Source organism: Mauremys mutica, chromosome 1 (genome assembly GCF_020497125.1).
Source record: "Mauremys mutica isolate MM-2020 ecotype Southern chromosome 1, ASM2049712v1, whole genome shotgun sequence".
Taxonomy (NCBI): Eukaryota; Metazoa; Chordata; order Testudines; family Geoemydidae; genus Mauremys; species Mauremys mutica.
The window spans coordinates 170222107-170242075 of NC_059072.1; positions in this window are offsets into that span (position 1 = coordinate 170222107).

Below are 19969 nucleotides of genomic sequence, written 5' to 3' on the forward strand. Positions count from 1 at the left end.
TCTCCCCAGCCCCAATCCATTTCCTCTGATTGAGGCTGGCTGAGCAGGGGCTGGTTAGTTGCTTCTGCAGCAGCACCCTGCTACATACCTCCCCCCTTAAGCTGGTGCCAGGCCTGGCCTCCCTCGGCCTCGCCTTCCACGGCCCGGGACCTTATCTGGCTGTTGCACCCCCTGCCCAGTCGGGGGGTTCCCTGTACCAACCCCTTGGGTTGTTTGTACTCCCCAGCCACAAAAGGCACATTCAGTCGGGGGTGAGGCACCCCACCGGTCCACGCTGACCCAGAGGTCCTCACACCAGTCGCATGGCTGGGCTGGCCGCGCCAGAGGCTCCCCTTTCTTTTCCAGCGGGGTTGCTAGCTCAGAGCCTACTGCCCCGAGTCGGCCCCCTGCCTCTGGTTCAGGTTCTCTGTCCCTGTAGTGTTGGGCCTCTCCCTGCTGGGCGCCTTCTATCCCCCCGAGGGCTTCCTCCCCCAGGTGGTCTTGCCCGCGGAGCTCCCTGGGCTCCTCAGACATACCCTCTTGTTTATCCTCCTGGCTTGGTTGTCTAGGCTGTTCTAGATTTACCCCGGGAGGTTGTGGGGCCTTTTCTCGCTCCCGATTCACCTCCACCGGGGCCTTGCTCTCCCTTTCCAGGGTCCCTTTTCTCCGCCTGTTTCTTGGTTGCTTCCCCCCGGCCGCCTTTCCCTTCGGGGGAAAGTGCCAGTCCTGTCCTAGGACCACGGAGTATGCTAAGCCTTCGATTACCCCCACCCGCTTCCAGGTAAACCACCCATTGACTTCCAGGGGTACCTGGGCCACGGGACAACACTTCCTATCCCCATGGATGCAGTCCACCCACATCCGTCCCCCAGGGATAAGCCAGTGCGGTTTTACTACTCGCCGCTGTACAAAGGAGCGGGCGGAGGCCGTGTCCACCAGAGCTCTCTGGGTCCTTTTTCCTACCCGCACCGGGATGGTGGCCAACCCATGCCTCTTTTCCCCTGCCCCAGTACTAGTCCATCCGCAAAAGTCTGCTGCTCCGCACTCCATCACCGGGCAGTCCCGACTTTTGTGTCCTGGCTGACCACATCGCCAGCATACGAACTGCCCCAGGCGGCTAGGGGTCCCCTTGGGCTCCTCCCGTCGCCGGTCCGGTGGCTTCGCCCCGCTGTGCTCCCGGGGTCCTCTGCTCCCCTCTGGGCCTCTCAAGCCTCGGTGCTCCCTTACGGGGAAATCAGCCTCAGCGTACTCCTCGGTTCTTTGTACCGCCGCTTCCAGAGTGGCTGGCTGATGTCGCCGCACCCACACCCGCACGCTGTCAGGAAGGCCCTGCAGGAACTGTTCCAGGACCACCTGGTCCACTATCTGGCCCACGGTGTGGGCATCGGGCCTCAACCACCGGGTTGCCCAGTCCATTAGCTTTTGGGCATAGGCCCAGGGTCGCACACGCCCTGTCCATCAAGCTGCCCGAAGCTTCTGCCGGTACTTCTCTGCGGACAGCCCGAGGCGGTCTAAGATTGCCGCCTTCACTGCTTCATAATCCTGGGCTTGGGTCTCAGGCAGGGCCATATACACAGCCTGCGCCTCCCCGGTGAGATAAGGGCCGAGCCGGAGGGCCCAGGTGGTCCATTCCCAACCGGCTCCCAGGGCCACCCGCTCAAAGGTGCCCAAAAAGGCATCGGGGTCGTCGGCAGGGGCCATCTTACACAGGCCAAAGCCTGGAGTCCGGGCCCCATCCCCCACCACAGCAGGACTCACCAGACGCTGCAGGAGCTGCTGCTGCACCGCCGACTGCTCCTTGATGAAGTCCTGGAGGGCTTTTTGTTGCTCAGCTTGCCAGGCGAGGAGGGCCTGCCGCTCCACCTGGTGGGACTCCTTGAAAGACTGCAGTGTCTTCCCCAGTTCGGACTGCTGCTCTGCGAGCCATTGCAGGGTGCCTTCCATACTCAGGCTGCCACACTGTGTCTATGGCTTGTATAACAAGGATCCCGGACAAGCCCCCACGTGTAACCGGGTCCTTTCCTGGCCTGCAGCCCTGGTGCTCTGGGCTCCTTTAATAAAGCTCCGTCAGGCTTCTCCTTTGCAGCACCCGTGGTTTATTCACAGAATAGTTCCCACCACCAGCAATACTATATACAAACTTTACAGGCTTTTCTCCTCTTTACAGGGTTTCTCCCTTCTGTCTGGATACTAGCCCTTCCCTGGCCATTCCCCCTCTGTACTGGCTGCCAGCCAGGCTTATAGCTCCTTCCTGAGCAGGCCCACTGGTGCAGCCAGTTTCTGGGGCCAGGCACCAGCCTTCTCCCCAGCCCCAATCCATTTCCTCTGATTGAGGCTGGCTGAGCAGGGGCTGGTTAGGTGCTTCTGCAGCAGCACCCTGCTACAGATTCCAATTCAGGTGACATGATCATGTCACTGTAAGACTTCATTACCCATCAAGATCCAAACCACCATTAATGGCCCACACTTTGCATAATTACAATTAGGCCCTCAGGTATATTTCATATTTCCAGTTTCAGATACAAAAGGGATATATTTATACAAAATAAGATGACCACACTCAGATTGTAAGCTTTGTAATGATACCTTACAAGAGACCTTTTGCATGAAGCATATTACAGTTCTATTAAATTCAAACTCATTAGCATATTTTCATAAAATCATATAGAGTGCAACGTCACAGTGGGCATGGGCCCCTCTAATCTGGGGTGAATACATGGTGAGTAGCTACTCAACATACCTTTATATTAATGCACATCTATCCCCCCTGCTCTATAGCTACTAAGCAACTTTGTGTACTGTCAGGGCCGGCTCCAGGCACCAGCTTATCAAGCAGGTGCTTGGGGCGGCAACTCGGGAGTGGGGCGGCACTTTCAGGGATTCGGCGGCAATTCGGTGGAGGGTCCCTCACTCCTGCTCGGAGCAAAGGACATCCTGCTGAATTGCCGCAGATCGCGATTGCGATCGCGGCTTTTTTTTTTTTTTTGGGCTGCTTGGGGCGGCCAAACCCCTGGAGCCGGCCCTGTGTACTGTTTTGAGGTGGACCAAGATCAGTTAGAGCTCCTGGGTCATAAAGTCAGAGATTAAGGCCAGAAGGGACCACCAGAGGTGTGGAATGACTACTAGAACATTTATTGTACAGTAAACAGACAGACTCGTCTCACTTGCTGTTTCAGCACTTGACTCAGCACTTAATTGGCATGACACGTAAACAAGTGTGGCCACAGCATAAAGGATGGAATTCTCAAGAATCTGTCAGAGGGACAATAGTTCATCAATCCCAAAGTGTAGTTTAAAAAGTCAAACAACCTCACCATCAATAATACACTCCAGTAACCATTTCCAGGCGGAAACCTGTCTATAAATGTTTACTTTCACACCCTGACTCAGATTCTGAAAGCTATGGTCCTCCCTACCCCTCAGTTTCCCCCATCTGTAAAGTGGGGATATTGATACTTGCTTCCATTTGTAAAACACTGAAATCTACTGATGAAGAGCACTGTATAAAAACTAGGTATTATTTTAAGAGAAACAGTATGGCAAAGAAAAAGAGAGTCAGGTTACATTTGTACATCACATTGTCTCCAATTCCATGGACATACATATCGTACCATCTTTGGGTACTTTATTTTCTAGTGCCAATCCCTCTAGACTAGGGTACTTCCTTACATCTGAATTTTAATTAGAGGAGGTTACTTTCAAGAAATAACAAATCTCTAAAATAAAGTTTGGTTAAGTAAAACCCTGCACATATGATCATCCTCCTCTTATTCAAGTTAATTTATCAATGTTACTCTTTTTGGAACATCCAGTGTTCTCTATCACAGTTTAAAAAATAGCTGCATTAACAAGTGAGATCTGTTAGACTGTGGAATAGTCTTGAAAGAAGTGGAAGAAACCCCATCTCATATAAAGTTAAATAGAACAGAGTACTTGGGCATGTACCATACAACACAAAGCTATATCAACAGAGGGATGGAGAAAATTACGTAATAGGTATTTACCAATTCTGATAGGATTTATGAACAAACAGAACAAAATGTATGGTTTTCTGAGATAAATTAGTTCCACGCTTATCATTTACCTTCCTGTTTATTGATTAACTGTACTTAACATATTGTCTGGTAGTTCAAAAATGGTTAAGACAAAGATTGAATTCTGGTTTCCAGTTCTGTGCCCACAACCAAATAGGAGTTCAATTTTGTGGGGACAAAACAACAAGTCTGATTTGCAGGTGCAACTAGCTAAATCAATGTCTAAAGGAAATACTTAGTCTCCACAAAATTGCAGGATGGTTTTAAAACTGTTTTGCTCTTACAGTAATTGCAGAAACAGGCTTGTCTCATTTCTGCTCTTTTTGTAGGTGTTCATTACAGTCCTTTCCCCCAATAAGAACACAGTCTAGTTTTAAATTTCCTGTTGTGGTTAACACATTCCCCCCCTCCAAAGAGCCCAACATGAATGATTGTAAATTTTATTTGTGTTATTGTATTTCTAGCAGAGTCAAAGAGAAAAACAAAGTCAGTTTTATTTAAGCCATAGTTTAAAGTGAGCCTTCAGTTTGCTTAAATTGGGAACTCGGAACAGAAAAGCAATGCATTCTCCAGTCATAGTTGGTTTATTTTACTTTCTCCTAATTAAGGCTTGGAAGAGCTTAACTGTCCAATGTGAAGGTATGGTCATAATATATTACAGATCTATTTCTTTATCTACTAATACTGTTCTATTTTTGGAGGGGAAGTTTAGTTTATTTCACCATCACTATATTGATCTTAAATAAGGCTGAAATCCTGGTCCCATTGAAGTCAATGGGCACGTCAGTGCGGAGTTCATGTCAAGTGTTTTTCTCCTATTGAAATGTATAGTCATGAAACGAAAGGTACTTCACTAAAATCAAAAGGCACAGCTTCAGGATCCTTTGCTTTTGTCATTTTATAGAACAATCTCTTTTAAACTTAATTTTATAGTTAATATATTAGGTAAAAGTTTTGTTGGTAGCCAAGTAGTAATATTAGACTGGCTTGGATACATTTGCGGATGACAGAATTCACTTATGTTTCAAAATAATAGCCAAACTCAATGACATTTCTAAAAAGGAGGCATAGTAATGTTTTGTTATTGTGAATTTTTTTTTAACAACTTCTTTGCAGTCACAATATTTGACAAACATTAAATGGAGCAATCCTCTTATCTGCTTTTTACGGCTGGGGAAAAATTAGCACAGAGGACGTGTGATTTGCTTCAAATCACACAGCAAGGCTCTGGAAGAATTAGGAATAAAATCTCAAATATCCTGCTTCAGAGCCATATGTTTGGATTACCCTTCTCTTTCACTAAGGCAGAAAAGGTGGTTTATTTTGGAATACTTTCTCCATAAAAGATGACGTGACTATAGCAGCTGTATGTTTACAGTAGCATAGCAACCAAGAATCAGGGAGGTCTGTGGTTTTGCCATTGAAATATCCATTTAAATTCAATTAGCCATTTTTAGAAGGGTGAGGAATGAAATGTTTGAGACGTAGGTCAGAACTTTATTTTGTATACATTGATTTAGAATGTTTCTCCTGTGCTTTGCTATGAAAAAAAATTAAGTCCACAATAGCAGATAAAATTCAAACAAAGAAATGTAAATCTTTGCTTTGTAATTTCTTTATGATTGCAATATTTGAGAGCAAGAATTAATTAATTTTAGATGGTATTGTTCTATTCTGTACATATACCCTGTTCTGTCTGTTAAGAATAACACATGAATACAAGGTCTAGGAAAAATGGTTACCATGAACAGCACTGTACTGGTAACAGAGAGACAAGGTGGGTGAGGTAATATCTTTTATTGAACCAACTTCTCTTGGTGATAGAGACAAGCTTTCAAGCTCCACAGAGCTCTTCTTCAGGTCTGGAAAAGGTACTCAGAGCATCACAGCTAAATACAAGGTTTATCATAAGTAGTTGACACATACTCTAAGGGATCATTCACACCCCTGCAGTCATAGGACAAAAAAAAAAGAAGAGTTGGTGGGTTACAGATTGTTATAATAAGCCATAAATCCAGTGTTTATGAAGACCATGATTTTTAGTGTCTAGCAAAATTATGAATTTAAGCTCCCAGGCTCATCTACTGAAGGTAGTGTGCAGGTTTTCTTTAAGGATGAGGATTGAGAGGTCAGATTGTTTTGTGAAAAGCATCTGCATGCAGGCGACATGGTGTTTTCTTCTTCTATCACGTTTCTCTGTGAACTCATTAAAGAAACCAGACAATCACTATGTTCAGTCATGGTTTTTATTGGGGCATTTAGAGTGCACTAGATGAGGTACATCACATGTTGTGATAGGCATGGCATGGATCTTTCAAGGTTGTTAAGTATTAGAGGGGTAGCCGTGTCAGTCTGGATCTCATGCATCCGATGAAGTGGGTATTCACCCATGAAAGCTCATGCTCCAATTCGTCTGTTAGTCTATAATGTGCCACAGGACTCAAGGTGTGTTGTGGGGGATATTGATCAGCATAGCAGGGAAGATATAAAATCTGCAGATTTTGTATCAGTGGTTCTGGCAGGGTCTGGTGCTGCTTTGAGTTGATGGCTGCTGGTCTCTGGGGAGTGTGTTGCTGCTGCTATGTTGGCAAGGTTGGCAGTGTTTTAAGGCCAGAAGAGAGGGTTTAGGAAAGATTTCTTTCAGGATGTGGGCCCTACCTAGTATGGGTTGTAATTGTTTGATGATACCTTGTATAGGTTCCAGTGTGGGGTGGAAGGTGACAACCAGGGGTGTTCAGTCAGAGTTTTTTCCTGTATTGATACAGGTGTGCTGGTGGTATTTAGGTGTCCTGTTCCATGATGCGATCTACTTCTCTGGGGGGGAACGTCCTTGTTTGGTGAAGGTGGTTTTAAGTGTTAAGAAATGGATCCCAGAGTTTCTCCTTGGAGCACTGGCTGTAGATAAGATTTCTTGGAGTCTTTGGGGAGGTTACTGGATCTGTGAAGGTAGGTGTGGTGATCCGTGGGTGTCTCGTATATAGTTGTCTGGAGGGTTCTATTATTAAGCCGATCATGTTGTCCAGGAAGTTGATTCTGGTGTGGGCGTATACTAGAGAGAGTTTGATGGATGGATGCTGGTGGTTGAAGTTGTGGTGGAAGACTATGCGGGAGTTTAGGTGGTCCATCCCAAGGATGAAAATAGCAACATATATAATTGGTTTTGTGGTGCATTGGTCCAGAAATTCCTCAAGATGGTCCTTGAAGAGGTTGGCATATTGGAGAGCCATCCAGTACCCATAGCTGTTCCCATGGTTGATATTGAACTGGCATGGATAAACCCAATATATAAACATATGAAGTTTCTAAATCAGAAAGCAAGAATAAACAACCCATCTTCCAAATATTATTTTGTAGAGCCAAAATGTTTAGGTCATGGCTACTCACCGTAGGCTAATTCCTGAGCACCTGGCCCTTAGGGGGCTGGAGCACATGACTTATGAGGAGAGGCTGAGGGAACTGAGATTGTTTAGCCTGCAGAAGAGAAGAATGAGGGGGGGATTTGATAGCTGCTTTCAACTACCTGAAAGGGGGTTCCAAAGAGGATGGATCTAGACTGTTCTCAGTGGTAGAAGATGACAGAACAAGGAGTAATGGTCTCAAGTTGCAGAGGGGGAGGTTTAGGTTGGACATTAGGAAAAACTTTTTCACTAGTAGGGTGGTGAAGAACTGGAATGGGTTACCTAGGGAGGTGGTGGAATCTCCTTCCTTAGAGGTTTTTAAGGTCAGGCTTGACAAAGCCCTGGCTGGGATGATTTAGTTGGGTTTGGTCCTGCTTTGAGCAGGGGGTTGGACTAGATGACCTCCTGAGGTCCCTTCCAACCCTGAGATTCTATGATTCTATGAAATTCCTAACTTTAAGCATGTAAGTAGCCTTTTGAGCTCAGTGGGGCTGAACATGTATTTAACTTTAAACATGTACTTAAGTGCTTCGTGGGGTCAGGGGCAGTGGGCTCAGCACCTTGCAGAATGAAGTCTTATGTGTTAATTCATACAAAGTCTGATTCTACAGCCCTTCCATTGCAGTTTATGGTAATTTTAAGTATCTACGGACACTAGAGACCAAGCCTTTGAAGTATAAACCTTTTTCTATGGAAATTGCATCAACAAGTTAAAAATGATACATTCTAAGAGAAGCTGGTTAAAATTCTAGAGGTGCGCTTAAAAAAAAAGACTCAAATTTTAGAGCAAGGATTCCAGACAGAAAATAGTTTTGACCAGTAGCTAAAGTTGTCCTTTTCACTTGAATTTCTACTGTATTTTTTGCTGATCTTTGGAGAGCTAACATAACCAGATATCTTCCTGTATTGGACAGATTAGACAACTGATAGCAGTGTTTGGGAAGAGCACCCATCTGGAAGGTTACAGCTGTGACAGACTTATAAAGGCACTCACCACTGTGATATCTGGGTACAACTGACATGGCTGAAACTAGGTCATTGTGAATCCAGAAAGAAATAAACCATCCTTCCCAGCAGCTTTAAAAACAAAGGTGATGAACCTGGCCAATCAGCTACTGTCCAACTTTCTTAGGGCTAGTTAAGATTATTGCTTTGATGTTTAAATGCCACTTAGACCCTAGGACTTCAGAGTTTGGTCAGTTGAAAAAGCCCGGGCCTCAAGATAAACCTTGACACTGTAGAGGTGGCCAAGCTTATGCTTCACAGTAGTTTCACTAGGCACATGGCCCCACTACAAAGAATGCCCTGCCTGGAGCTCCATCTATAGCAGCAAGTTCCAGGGCTGCAGTCTAGGTGCTAGGAGATGAAGACACTGTCTTGAAGACCCTCCTGAGTTTTCAGACATGCATAATTACCTGCCTCACATGTGTTCTGTAAAGAGCAAAGAAAAATAATTGACAGATTCCATCCCAACCTCAATGGCTCATCTATTACACTGCAGGGGGAAAATCCTGGTATTGGACAAACTAATCCAACAAGTCTTTCCCATATCTGCTGCTTTTGTGATTTAGTCCTGTAGCTTCTCTCCTACAATGACAATGCTGGATAATTCACAGGTTAGTGTGAAACCCCACAATGGATCTGTTTCTGATCTCTCAATTTTACTCTAGCAGAGCGTTATTTATTGTGTTTATTGCACTGGAGTTTCTCCCATCTACACTAGTGTTACTGGAAGTTGAATTGGACCCATCTAATCATGAGGTTCTTACATTCCTTGTTCACTCAGCCTTATCCAGAAGCCACTTACACCTCACATGATTCAGAGATTCCAAGGCCAGAAGGGATCATTAGAATCATCTAATCTGACCTTCCATACAACATAGGCCAGAGAACTTCCCCAAAATAATTTTTAGATTTTATATAAAGAAATCCAAGCTTGATTTAAAAATGGTTTGTGATGGAGCCACAACCCTTGATAAATTGTGCCAATGGTTAATTACTTTCACTATTAAGCATTTACACCTTATTTCAAGTCAGAATTTGTCTGGCTTAAACTTCCAGCCATTGGATCATGTTACACCTTTCTCTGCTAGACTGAAAAACCCATTTAGTAAATATATTTGTTCTCCATGTAGGTATTTATAGACTGTAATCAAGTTACCACTTAACCTTGGTCTTTGTTAAGATAAACAGATGAAGCTCCTTGACTATCACTATAAGGACTGTTATCTAATCCTTTAATCATTCTTGTGGCTCTTCTCCAAACCCTCTGCCATTGATCATTATCACAATGTGTAACTGTGCTGGATTAGGATCATTGCAAACTCTTTGGGGCAGGGACTGTACCTTTTAGGTTTGGACAGGAAATAGCCTATTCTGGGTGCTACAATACCTAGTGAGGTACCTAGTGAGGAACTCTGCAGGCTGACGCAGTAATGGCCATTACTGCAATACTAGCTGAGCAGGAGCTTGACCCCAATGATTTTCCAGTTAGCCCAGGAACAGTCTTTGGTAGTTGTTACTTTGGCCTGGATTGTCCTGCCAAATTCCAGGTATCGATGTCTCCCTCACAGTGAGGGATTGAGGATGTCTCCCTAGTACAATCTCCCCGCTCCTCTAAACCTCACAGGGACCTCTCCATGGGAAGTGGGTAGGAGACTGGACAGATTGGGCACAAGTGTGTGTGTGTGTGTGTGTGTGTATGGGGGGAGGGGGAAAGCTGGGGGAATGCACATCATTTCCATCACTTCCACCACAAATGACATCCCTAATATGACAGCAGGATCATTAGCAGGTGATGCCTAAGGAAATAAAAAATAATGAACAGGCTCTTATTACAAGGCCCTGCCAAATTAGACACTACTCAAAACGTAACATATTGAGCACTAGGCTAGAGTCACTAAGGATATTCAGGCATCTAACCCCTGTGGATTTAAATAGGAATTAAGCACCTAAACACCTTTGAGGATCTGGGCTAACTGACTAGCATTGCCAAAAAATTAAAAGCTCTTATTCCTTGATGGCAAGCAGAGAACCTGTTTTAGTTCCAGTGGAAGATCAGGCCTAGTGTTTTGGCTACTCTACATAGTCCCTCAGGTTTGGTTACAACTGGAAATCACCCTAAAAATAATGATTAAGAGATGACAGGAGTTTTCCATGGAAATCTGTCCTGTTACCCACCATCCTTACAGAGAATCTGCTTTACACAGTATGTGGGATGATCCTTCGGATCCATGCCATTTTGCTCAACGGACCTCAAATGGCTGTGTCCTCTGAGGGAGGGCTATCCCCTTAAAATACACAGGCATGGCCTTGTTCACCAGCAGGCTCCATGCCAACTGGAGATACAGGCTAGGTTTTTCAGAGGTACCCAGCATTGGCTCAACTGCTTTTCCACTGAAATGAATGGGAGGGTTTAGGGGTTGAAGCATGGTACTTGACTTAGAAGTCCTTTCCCAGCTCTGCCATTGGCTTAGTGGACAGATTGGGCTCAAGAGGAGGGGTGGAGCTGGGGGAATGCACATCAGTTCCCTCACCACCCCTGCAGAGATAGCCCAGGTTACGTATTTTTCCCAGAGTATATTTTCTGTGTACATTCTATCTCCCACCCCCACCCACCTGTGGCCAGCATTAACCTCCCTGAACTGCACTGTTAGTGAGCCAGAGGGGCCCCATTGGGGAAGAAGGGGGGCTCAGTTGACACAGAGGCACAGTCTCTCTGTGCTAATGGTTCTGGCCTTCCAAGGAACCCAGGGGATATATTGGATTTGGGGCAAATTTCTCCTCTCAACAAAACAAAGTGGGCAGGGCAATTTCTGCAAGGTGAAACTTCACCTGAGTGTCTTCTCCTTGAGCCTCTGCTTATTGGTTTTTCCACACAAGGAGCTGATCTGAGCTTATAGCAAGAATCTTCTGTGAGAACAAGAAACTCAAGTACATAACAAACTTAACATGGGAACGGTCACACCACTCCTCTGATCATTTGCAATGGAGTTTCAGCTAAACCCTTTTCTTGCTTTTACTATTCCAAAGGCAGTGTCAGTATTTCACACCAAACCTCACTAAGGTTGAGCTGCAGGGCTGGCCTGCATACATCTGGTGAATTCCCCAACCCCATGTGTGCAACAACATGTTCAGACTGATACTGCTTTAAGTATGGTTGCCCTCTCACTTTAGCTTTAATTTTTTGTTAATGTTTCCAGACATTGAAAAGGTGAGAATTAAAAAAACCACATGGTGAACAAGCTAAAGATCTTTGGGGGTGGGGTGGGCTGGAGTGGGAAGAGGAGAAAAACCACCAATGGTTCAGATGAGATCAGTATGCCACAACAGGATGTGCATAACCTGGCTCTAAGTGGTTATTTCATCCACCTCAAAAGTACCCTGAAAACTAAGAATACAGATACGAGTCTTCTGTTTTTGGAACGTGTTTTTAAAAAGGTGACAGTTTGGAGCATCCCTTATAATTAGTTATGACAACTAGAGCAGTTTTCTGGTCTAAACCCAGTTTGAGACTTAAGAGTTCACCTGTTAATTTCCAATTTGTAAGGTGTGAGACAACTCAACCTGACATACCGTGTTCAGTTCTGGTCACTCAATTTGAAGATTTTACAGAAGCAAAACAGAGTCCATAGACAGACAAGCTAGAGGTGCAGAAAGACTTCTAGGAGAAAAAAGAAATGAGATTGTGATTATTTAATTTTAGAGAGAAGATTAATATTAAGCAATGTTATTGAAAGGCAATGAGTTGAAAATTGATAGAAATAAACTGTACCCAATGCCTAATTTAACTGTACAAGTCACTAACTAAGGCACTTGTCAAAGCAATCCAAGTAACCATGCACATTTTAGAGTACTTAGAATAACAGATTTGAAGAGACAGCTAGACTAAACCTTAACGATAGTAGACCTGGCAATCCACTGTAATATGACCTCCATCACCATGGAGTGCGGGGGGGGGGCAAGGGGGCGAGGAGGGGAGGAGTGGCACTGTATGTGAAAGAAAATGTAGAATCGAAGTAAAAATCTTAAGTGAATCCACATGTTCCATAGAATCTCTATGGATAGTAATTTCATGCTCTAACATTAGGGATCTATTATCGACCACCTGACCAGGACAGTGATAGTGATGATTAAATGCTAAGGGAAATTAGAGAGACTACCAAAATTAAGAATTCAATAATAGTGGGGGATTTCAATTATCCCCATATTGACTGGGAAAATGTCACCTCAGGATGAAATGCAGAGAAAAAATTTCTCGATACTTTAAATGACTGCTTCTTGGAGCAGCTGGTACAGGAACCCACAAGGGGAGAGGCAACTCTAGATTTAGTCCTGCGTGGAGTGCAGGAGCTGGTCCAAGAGGTAACTATAACAGGACTGCTTGGAAATAGTGACCATAATATAATAACATTTAACATCCCTGTGGTGGGAAGAACATCTCAACAGCCCAACACTGTGGCATTTACTTTCAAAAAGGGGAATTATGCAAAAATGAAGGGGTTAGTTAAACAAAAATCAAAAGATACAGTGACTAAAGTGAAATCCCTGCAAGCTGCATGGACGCTTTTTAAAAACACCATAATAGAGGCCCAACTTAAATGTATACCCCAAATTAAGAAACAGTAAAAGAACTAAAAAAGAGCCACTGTGGTTTAACAAGTATGTAAAAGAAGAGAAATAAAAAGACTTCCTTTAAAAAGTGGAAGTCAAATCCTAGTGAGGTAAATAGAAAGGAGCATAAATACTGCCAAATTAAGTGTACAAATGTAATAAGAAAAGCCAAAGAGGAGTTTGAAGAATGGGCTAGCCAAAAACTCAAAAGGTAATAACAAAATATTTAAGTACATCAGAAGCAGGAAGTCTGCTAAACAACCAGTGGGGCCCTTCTATGATCGAGATACAAAAGGAGCGCTTAAAGACAATAAAGTCATTGCGGAGAAACTAAATGGATTCTTTGCTTCAGTCTTCACGGCTGAGGATGTTAGGGAGATTCCCAAACCTGAGCCGGCTTTTGTAGGTGACAAATCTGAGGAACTGTCACAGATTGAAGTGTCACTAGAGGATGTTTTGGAATTAATTGATAAACTCAACATTAACAAATCACCGGGATCGGATGGCATTCACCCAAGAATTCTGAAAGAACTCAAATGTGAAGTTGTGGAACTATTAATTAGGGTTTGTAACCTGTCCTTTAAATCGGCCTCTGTACCCAATGACTGGAAGTTAGCTAAAGTAATGCCAATATTTAAAAAAGGGCTCTAGAGGTGATCCTGGCAATTACAGACCGGTAAGTCTAACGTCGGTACCGGGCAAATTAGTCGAAACAATAGTAAAGAATAAAATTGTCAGACACATAGAAGAACATAAATTGTTGGGCAAAAGTCAACATGGTTTCTGTAAAGGGAAATTGTGTCTTACTAATCTATTAGAGTTCTTTGAAGGGGTCAACAAACATGTGGACAAGGGGGATCCAGTGGACATAGTGTACTTAGATTTCCAGAAAGCCTTTGGCAAGGTCCCTCACCAAAGGCTCTTACATAAATTAAGCTGTCATGGGATAAGAGGAAAGGTCCTTTCATGGATTGAGAACTGGTTAAAAGACAGGGAACAAAAGGGTAGGAATTAATGGTAAATTCTCAGAATGGAGAGGGGTAACTAGTGGTGTTCCCTAAGGGTCAGTCCTAGGACCAATCCTATTCAATTTATTCATAAATAATCTGGAGAAAGGGGTAAAAAGTGAGGTGGCAAAGTTTGCAGATGATACTAAACTGCTCAAGATAGTTAAGACCAAAGCAGATTGTGAAGAACTTCAAAAAGATCTCACAAAACTAAGTGATTGGGCAACAAAATGGCAAATGAAATTTAATGTGGATAAATGTAAAGTAATGCACATTGGAAAAAATAACCCCAACTATACATACACAATATGATGGGGGCTAATTTAACTACAACAAATCAGGAAAAAGATCTCGGAGTCATTTTGGATAGTTCTCTGAAGATGTCCATGCAGTGTGCAGAGGCAGTCAAAAAAGCAAACAGGATGTTAGGAATCATTAAAAAGGGGATACGGAATAAGAAGGAGAACATATTATTGCCCTTATATAAATAGATGGTACGCCCACATCTTGAATACTGTGTACAGATGTGGTCTCCTCATCTCAAAAAAGATATACTGGCACTAGAAAAGGTTCAGAGAAGGGCAACTAAAATGATTAGGGGTTTGGAACGGGTCCCATATGAAGAGAGAGATTAAAGAGGCTAGGACTTTTCAGCTTGGAAAAGAGGAGACTAAAGGGGGATATGATAGAGGTATATAAAATCATGAGTGATGTGGAGAAAGTGGATAAGGAAAAAAGTTATTTACTTATTCCCATAATACAAGAACTAGGGGTCACCAAATGAAATTAATAGGCAGCAGGTTTAAAATAAATAAAAGGAAGTTCTTCACACAGTGCACAGTCAACTTGTGGAACTCCTTGCCTGAGGAGGTTGTGAAGGCTAGGACTATAACAGTGTTTAAAAGAGAACTGGATAAAATTCATGGAGGTTAAGTCCATTAATGGCTATTAGCCAGGATGGGTAAGGAATGGTGTCCCTAGCCTCTGTTTGTCAGAGGGTGGAGATGGATGGCAGGAGAGATATCACTTGATCATTACCTGCTAGGTTCACTCCCTCTGGGGCACCTGGCATTGGCCACTATCGGTAGACAGGATACTGGGCTAGATGGACCTTTGGTCTGACCCAGTATGGCCGTTCTTATAGCATCTATGCACCTCACCATCTTTAATGTACTTAGGCCATGTCTAAGCTGGGTCGCTGTAAGATCTCCCATGTAGCCGCTCTATGCTGGCAGGAGAGAGCTCTCCCATCGACATAATAAAACCACCTCAACAAATGGCGGCAGCTAGGTCAGAGGGAAAAATGATGCCACCGGCATAGTGCTGTGCACACTACCACTTATGCCAGTAAAACTTATGTCGCTTAGGAGTTTGTTTTTTTCACATCCCTGAGCGACATAAATTTTGCTGGCATAAGTGAGAGTGTAGACATGGCCTTACTCTCATAACAACTGAGAGGTAGGGAAGTGCTATTATTCCCTTTTTACAGAGGGGGAGCTGGGGCACAGAGAGGCTAAGGGACTTACCTACAGTCATATAGGAAATTTGGTGTAGAGCAGGGATTTGAACTCTCATCTTTCAAAGCCTAGGTTAGTACCCTAACCCCTGGCTCATCCTCTTCCATTGCACCACCCAGCACAGTTATAGAGGCCAAACATTATCAAGTATGAAGAATATAAACCCTCATGCCATAAGGCAACCCCTAATTGCCGGAGTTAGGAAGAAACGTACCCAGTGGTAGTCAGCAATGTAGTGTCCTTACCAATGTTTCCTAAACCTTTTTCTGAAGCATATGGTACTGGCCACTGTTAGAGACAGGATATTGGCCTAGATAAATCACTAGCATATTAGGAGATCTTGCAGATTTTGTTCCTTGCCTGAGTTTATATGATAAATTATTCACAATAAATTATGACCACGTACTGAAAATAGATCCCTCTTCCTCAAGAAAACATTGCCTAAGTGTATATACTTCATCACCAGGACGAACGTGCAAGTCTTAATAATGATGGGTGGACATTTACAAAAAAGTCTTGTTACTGAAAATTAAAGCCTCTTAATAAGTAAGCATGAACACCTGAGCTAAAAAGTAGGTGGTACTGTGAAGCTAAGCGAGTGACCTTGACCTATAATGAAATAGGAATTTGCTGAGTAGGTGTTTGAGAGAGGTATTTTTAATCTGAATGGGCTTCAGTTTTCCTGGAGTAGGCATAGAACAGATGGACACTAAGACCAGGTCTACAGTCAAAAGTGATGTCAACCCACCTACCTCGCTCAGGGGTGTGAACAATCTACGCCCCTGAGCGACATATTAAAGCCGACCTAACCCCCACTGTAGACAGCACTAGGTTGCTGGAAGAATTCTTTCATCAATCTAAACTAACTACGCCAACGGGAGACCCCCCTTCCATCACTGCAGTGAGTGGCTACACCTGAGACACTACAGCGGCACAGCTGCACCATGCCACTTTAGTTTCAAACATAGACTAGCCCTTAGTATTTCTCTATTCTCTAAAACCACAACATCTGTTTGACACATTACTTGCTCTTGGTGTCTATTGCTCTTAAACATAGAAGATTAAAAGATCAGATGCAGGCTTGAACATATTCAGCAACCTGCTATACAACATAATCCTCGATAAATCATGCATTATACAGCTTCCACTATTGACCCAATGTCTTGGCGTTACGTTGGGCTGGAGGTCTGTATTATGCCCTCAGCAGGATTTAGATACCAAGGCCAACATTTTCCAGCTCTGCTGCCAATAGGAAACTAAGGTGGTTGGGAGACCTCGCTGGAAAATTATGGTCATCTAAAAGAGAGAATGATGGTAACCAATGGAAACTTCTGCGTTTCATTTAAGATTGCAGGGATGAGATCTTTACACCTGCTCTGGCCCCTTTACACTGGGTGAAAGGGTCAAAGCAGCATAAAGAAGCCCCGAAAGCCCTGGTTCTGGGCAGACTAGGATTCCGCTGGTATAGGCACCATGGCAGACGGCAGTAAATCCGCCTCCCAAAAACTATTCCTCCCATTGCAAGCTCTGGCGTAGAGGCCATGCTGGGAGTACGGCCACAAAACACAGTGCTGAGGCCCAAAGGGCAGCCCCAGGAGGTTTTTCCAACTTGGACCCCCCCCCCCACCAAGGATGGTCACATTATGCCTCAGGCCTCTCCAGTCCCCAGCAATCCAGAATCATGAGGGCACAAAGATAGCTTCAAGGTACCTTGGCCCCCTCCCCCGGAGCTGCAAGTTCTGTGCTGTGACTTTTAGAACCACAGCACGTAATCTGTGTGCAAACTTGTGAAGCAAAACCATCTGCAGATTTAGATTCTGTTGCTATCTGCAGGCAGGCAGGCTGGCAAAATCTGACCTCTCTTTCCTGTTCATACATACGTACATCTATGTCTAACACTACCGAGATTATTTGTCAACATGTACAAATTTGTTGACCGTTAATTTGTGCTTTATTCTAAGATCAAGCAGACAATTTATCTCAGGCTCTGTCAATTTAATTGATCATGGCTTGATCTTTCACCACCACAGGAAACAGAAAAGCAAAAACTCCCCAGCACACACCTCTTGCCCTCCCACCCAATTACTTCCAAGCACCTTGTTCAAGGGTCACGTCCAAGCAGATTAAGACCTGCACCAGCCAATTCCCACTGCATTTTATATACGGTAGCTTTTAACAGAACAATTCTGTAATATCAGGTGGAATAGAAACCAGAGAAGGTAGCCAAGTCCTGCTCTGACCACCAGCTACTAAATTCCTATAGTACTGTACAGCTATATCTGGAATGCAAGCTCAACCTTAAAGCAGGAGTGAAGCTACCTATCCAGACCTAATGGTTCTGGAGTTTTGTAGTAGCGGACACTACAGTCAACAACTCTGTATTGTAGACCATGGAACACCTGTGTCTTCTTCCAAGAAGCTCTCCGTCATGCTGCAGGCATCCACCAGAAGGGGATGCTCCAAGTTCAGAGAAGCCTGCATCCTTTTGCTGGGAAGAGGAATGATATGGAATATATTAGTCTGGAATCAAACATGTTTAATTTGCTCCCACCCTTTTTTGCTCTCTTTCTAGCTAATGGACTAAAAATTGGCAAGGAAATCTTATTTGGTTTATGCAACATATTTCTGCTTTATCTGCACTTCTTCATAACCAACATTACAGGATAGCCCTAAGCATTATAACAGCCTCGATAAGCAGTATAAAACTTGGCAGCTTTTGTTCTCAAGGGGTTTGTGCAAAGCTTCTCTTGTTTTTTGCTCAGAGTTTGTTTGTACTTTCTTGAGTTTCAGTTTTGAATTTACTCAAAATCTCAAAGAATTTCCCACTGGTACCAAGCCACGTAGCCCTGTCTGGCACCTAAAATGTGACCCTGTTTTACTTAAAATGCTTGTGAACTTGACCAAAGGTTCAAGTTTACAATAAAATCTGAGATCAGGTAACTCTTGTCATAAGCTAGGCAAGAGATTTGCACAGCTTTACTGTCACCAAACTATTGCCTACGGTCAAGATGAACTGACTGTCACAAAAAGAACAGGAGTACTTCTGGCACCTTAGAGACTAATAAATTTATTTGAGCATAAGCTTTTCTGGGCTACAGCCCACTTCATAGGACGCATAGAATGGAACATATAATAAGGATATATATATAGACAGATACACACACACAGAACTTGAAAAGGTGGGAGTAGCCCTACCAACTCTAAGAGGCTAATTAATTAAGATGAGCAATTATCAGCAGGAAAAAAAATCTTTTGTAGTGATAATCAAGATGACCCATTTCAGACAGTTTGACCATTGTTACAGTTTCAGGGTCACTGCACCTGTATCTCCACTTCATGATCTGCTCCAGGAGTGCCCAGTCAGGTCTCAGGCTCCAGCTACACCTGTTGCTGGGCAGGGACCAGTGTCAAGGCTACATGGCTTCTTCACTGTGATATCCTCAGCACGCCATCTGCCTAGCGGACAGTGCCTGTGCATTGCTTTCTCTCTCAGAGCTATGAACAGTATAAGTTACCACACAGCTTTCTCAGCAGAGTACATTTATCCTTAGGGTAAAAGCCTCAGGGGTAGCAGGGGAAGAGGGAAGGGAAATACAAAAAACAATAAAAAGTTCTTCCTACACGCTTACTAAACATACCAGAAATCACCCATCTTCCATCTGGGGAAGCTGGGAGGCCAACACCCGTTCCAGTCCTTCAGCAAGGGTAGGATCTCCTTAGAACCAAAAGGTCCTGCTTGTTTTCCAAATCAAAAAGGAAAACCCTGATGTTAGGGGTTTTCCCTGCCGCCCTCCCCTGGTTCAGCAGTCCAAAGTATAAGCAATGCAATGTTTATTGGAGTTAGTTCCAAGGAAACATGTCCATAGCTCTACACGCTGCCAGAGTCTGTTTCCCGATGTCCCCATTGCCAGCTCTGATGCCGCAGAACCTTGCCTGTGTCCTCGTTCCCCATTCCCACCTCCTCCTTCTTAGCAGGCCCAAATATACCTGCAGTGCACGCGCCTAGTCACACCCCTTACAACTTATGGTCATGTTCCATTTTGGAGGGTTGTGAGTCTGGGGTCCTTGTCCCACCTCTTTTGTATCCCGTGGGAGGGGTAAGGAGTGAGGTTGTGCTCTGGCCAAGACCAGGACTTTCTTTGGCTTTTAGTGTCTTATGCCTCCCACCCCAAACCCCCTTGCCCTTCCTAACTGGTTGCTTGAGAGAGGAGCCAGGCAGCCTACAAGTGTATGCTCATATATTACACTCCCACCACACCCTGTAACACTTTTAACTGTTCTTATCTGTTCCCATTATACTAACAAACATCTGGCCAGGCAGAAGCAACACACACACACACACACACAGTGTCTTTGTCCTTTGTTCACACACATTAGCATAAGATATAAAAGTATCAAAAGGTCAAACCCAAAGTTCTATC